Here is a 4,714-nt window from a genome sequence, read left to right on the forward strand (position 1 = left end):
CATCAGCCAGTCGGCCATGGTTTTGGCCTCCACTTCCTTCGGATGAACCCGACCAGTGTCACCAGCCCCGGAGTACATCCACATAGAATGATCACGAGCTTGGAGGGGTTGGATCCGTCGACTGAGGAACACCTCAAGCAAGTCCATACCAGTGATGCCCTGATTGATCAGTTGGACTACTCTCTCAACTAGCATGCCTGTCTCTACCTTCTCAGCAGCGGTCACTCGCAAGGAAGATGGAGTTTGTACATGATCAAAAGAAAAAGGGGGAAGTCCGATCGACTGGCCTGGGGTCGCGATATCCTGGCAATAGAACCAGGTCGACTGCCAACCCCTGACCGATTCAGGAAGAGTCACCGGAGGAAAAGAGCTCCTCTTCCTCTTCTGAATGCCCAGGCCCCCGCACATCTGGATAACGTGGGTTTTCTCGTCTTTCGAGTTCGCTTTCTTCACGGTTTGGGATCGGATGGTAAAGATGTGTTTGAAGAGGCCCCAGTGCGGCCGGCACCCCAAAACATTCTCACACATAGAGACGAACGCAGCAAGGTACGTGATGGTATTGGGAGTAAAGTGATGGAGTTGGGCACCGAAAAAGTTTAAGAAGCCCCGAAAGAAAGGATGTGGTGGAAGCAAGAAACCACGGTCGACATGGGTGGCGAGCAAGACACACTCACCCGGTTGCGGCTGCGGCTCCGATTCCCCCTTCGTTAGGCGCGCGGATTCATGGACGATCAGCCCTAACTCGGCCAAATCATCCAAGTCCTCTTGCCGGAGTGAAGATCGGATCCAGTCTCCCTGGATCCAACCTGACGGCAGCCCCGAGCGCGATGAATACCCCCGATTCATCTTCTTGTTCTTTGCCGCCCCGTCGCCTTCTTCGCACGCTCTAACGCCGTCGTTTTGTCCTTCCCCATGGCGGCAGAACAGCGGTGTCGAGAGTGGTCATGCTATGCGAGGTGGAGACGCGAGAGGAAGAAGAAGGGAAATGAGCTCGCACGGTGCGAATGCCTCGGCTTCGCCGCTTTTAAAGGCCTACTTCCGAGTGGCTGACGCGTGGGCCCGATCAGCCCTGTCAAATCCCCCCAAAAGTTGCACACGTGATACATGGCGAAAAAGGTGGCGCAGAAATCGAAATGTCCGATTTATCCACTCCACTCACCGCGGGACGCTCCGCCTGGCGTGCTTCCACCCAAATTTTGAATCCCGTGAGATCTGGGATCCTCTGTAACCGATCTCACCAAAGATTCCAATCAGAGATATCACTCGACAGATGTCACTGAACAAACCAGTCGGTGATTTTTCAATCGATCAAGGCGACTGAAATGAAGTCGAAAGTTTCGAACAGTTGTCCTCCACTCGGAGAAGCAGACAAGGCAGATCAAGGGCGAGAACCAGGTCAACTACCGTCCTTCTTTTTCACTCAAACCTCGATCCATTCGGGGGCTAATGATGTAGACACAGACCTAGGGTAGGGTAATAGGCCTGAGCTATACGCCCCACCTAAAGTCTTGTCCTAAGAACTAAGGAGTTCAAGAGTCAGAAGCAGAGGACCAACAAAGGTGTCGAAGCGAAGTCCACTCAACCTATCAATCACTTGGAGACCTCTCTTACTCAGGTCACTCGACCACCAAACCACTTGAGATATCAGAAGACCTAAAGCCACTCTGCGCAGCAACGGTCAAGCATTCATTCGCATACTTAATGCTCATTTGTAGCACCTTAATACAGGCATTACCCGTAACGCCTCCTCTTAATGTATATTGAACCCTGTGTAACGGAGGGGAGTTGGGGTCCTGGCGTACTCTATATAAGCCACCCCCTCCTCTGGGACAAGGGTTTGCACCCCCTGTAACTCACACACGTATAATCCAGTCGACCACCTCCGGGCTCCGAGACGTAGGGATGTTACATCCTTCGAGAAGGGCCTGAACTCGTAAACCTTGTGTGTACAACGCCTCCATAGCTAAGATCTTGCCTCTCCATTCCTACCCCCATATTCTACTGTCAGACTTAGAACCACGACAGGGCCCTCGCCAAAAAGGCGCTCCGGACGTGATGTCCAAAGACGAGACTTCCTCTTCATCCGCTGACAATGACGACAAAGAGGAAGAAGAAAACGACTCCCCACCTGAAGTGGGGAGGAAGAAGAGAGCGGCCCCCACAAATCCGGAGGCGAAAGCGCCTAAGAGGGTTAGAGGCTCCCTCGCGGATAACTTCGTGTGGGATGTTGATAGCAGTCCGGAGCGACCTTGCCGGACCAAGCCTCGGCCCGCCTCGTAAGTACCAGAATCCGAAAATGTCTGGCCTTCCCGGTTTGTAATATTGATATACCTTAAACCTTTTTTATTGCAGTCCAGCACGCGATGGCTCCCTGCGATCCTCGACAGAGGGATCGCTAGACTCAAAGGAGATGGCTAGCATGTCTCCGCCACCTGCTCATTCTGTCTCTCCCAAGGGTGACGACGAGGTGGTGTCGCAAAAGACCTTCCCCGACCGGGGGGAGCTTCCGGAGATCGTCGGGGTGGCGCCCCAGGACGATTCCTCAGTCGCTGGACACATGGGGAAAAAAGCCCCTATGGGGACTGGTGACGGGGGCCGAGTTCCCTTCGGACCTGAGCCGGATACCGTTCCGGAGATCTACACGGCTCCGGAGTCCAGCGAACGGCATTCCCCAAAAGGAGGGATTGTGCCTGTTCCGCCGGTGACCTCTATCCAACCAGAGGCACCGGATAATCTGCTGGAGGCGCTATGAGGCGCCTCTATTGTGGATGAACACCACGCCCTTATGGGCACGGTAATAGAGAAGGTCCAGTTCATCATAAGAGGACTGACTAAAGCCTGCACTAGCCTTCTATCGGGCTTTGAGGTAAGTAATGCGTTTGTAGGAAGAATATCACAGTATAGACAGTAGCCCCTGATGCTCTGTTTGGTGTTCGGGAAGAAAAAGCTGAAAAGAGGATCAAGAAGAAATATCGCAGGAGTCTAACATAAGTTCTCTATGTGAATAAGCAGGTATCGCTGCAGGCTGCCACCGCTCATGTTGTGGAGGTCTCCGGACTGAAGCGGAAACTGGAGCGGGCCGAGGAGGAGCGGACTGAGGAGGAGCTCGGCCTCGTGAAGAAGCAGCTGGAGGATAGCCAAAGTATGTAGTAACCTGTGGGTACATTTTAAGAAAAAATGAATAGTCCGTCCAAATTGAGGTGTCATAAACTTTATTAGGGGCCACGACCGAGGTGGCAGCCCTCAAGACAGCGTTAGCCAAGGCCGAGGACAAAGCGGCCAAGGAAAGCGCTGCGCGCAAGAAGCATGAGGCTCGGGTTGGCGAGGCGCAACAACAGCTCCATGGTGCGATCGAGAGATTTGAGTCCTTGGAGCGCGATTATAAGGCGCAAGAGTCTGAACTGGCGAAGGCCCGCCAGAGCACACAGGATGCACGAGCCGAAGCCCAGAACGCCCTCCAGGAAATTCAGGCAGCCAAGAAGATTGCGGTGGGTAATTCTTTCACCATGGAAAGCAAGTATGTAGAAGAAACGTTCCTTGTACTTATCCGGATTTGGGTTTTCCAGGGGCGTTTACGGATCTACCGCGTAGTATATCAGATGCTGCCGAGCATTATAGAGCCAAAGAAGGGATGTCTACGGAGAAGCTATTCTGGTCCCAATATCGTGGACCTGAACATTCGTTGGCCTTCAGCGACGAGCTAAAGTAGTTGGTCGAGCTGCACAGGTCGGCAGAGCTAGCCATGAAGGACCTGATAGTCCGGCTATGGCCTGCAGAGCCTATACCTAGCAGCTACTTCAGACTTGTTAACCGGCTTGTAAGTGCATGTCCGCGGCTCAAAGCCGTGAAGCGGTCGGTCTGTATTGAAGGTGCGCGTATGGCATTTGCCCGCGTCAAGACGCATTGGGCAAAGTTGGATGCCAAGAAGCTGATGACCAAGGGGCCGCCGGAGGGCAAGGAGCATCGTCGACCCGAGATCTATTTTGATGGCGTCCTGGAGGGGTCCCGCCTTGTGGCGGAGCAATGTTCGAAGGATGTCATATTCCCATGAGAACATTTGTATTATCCTGTCATGTAATATGGAACAATGATGTTATGTATTATATTGCTTGCGATTTACATTTTTACCTCCTGTGCGGCCGTTTATAAAATCTGAGGGTTGACCGATCGTCGGCTTCTGCCCCCACGTAGATAGTACGGGGGTGTTCGGGATAAATCTAAACACTCTTTACTCCACATTCTGGTCCTTAAAGGAGGTGTTTAGCGCAATGAACAAGGCAATCAGACTATGCGGCCTTTACCGCCCTCACTTAGCCATATGAGTTTGACAATTAAGAAAGTTGGCGAAGCCCTTGGTATTCGGACGGCCGAACCAGGGGCGTTGTACATGCCTAATCGGGGGAACCGATTCTTCGCAAGAAGCGGAAAAAATCTCTAACGATTTGGAACCTCTCGAACAGCTGACCAGCTCTCACCGCATCATGACAGTCAGTTTTCGGCTTTCTCTACTGAGGTGCTCGTCCAGAAGAACCAGGAAACAATTGCAGTAGTTCTCCCTTTACTACCCTAGCCGATATAGCGGAACGTAAGGTAGTAAGCATAGGAGCCGGGCAACCCAACTATTGACCAAAGACATGATTCAGAGCCGATGCATATAATGCTATAAGTTCGGGGTGCCAAACTATACTAGAAAAGTGTTCGGACTTTTATTGTC

Source organism: Triticum aestivum, chromosome 6A (genome assembly GCF_018294505.1).
Source record: "Triticum aestivum cultivar Chinese Spring chromosome 6A, IWGSC CS RefSeq v2.1, whole genome shotgun sequence".
Lineage (NCBI taxonomy): Eukaryota > Viridiplantae > Streptophyta > Magnoliopsida > Poales > Poaceae > Triticum > Triticum aestivum.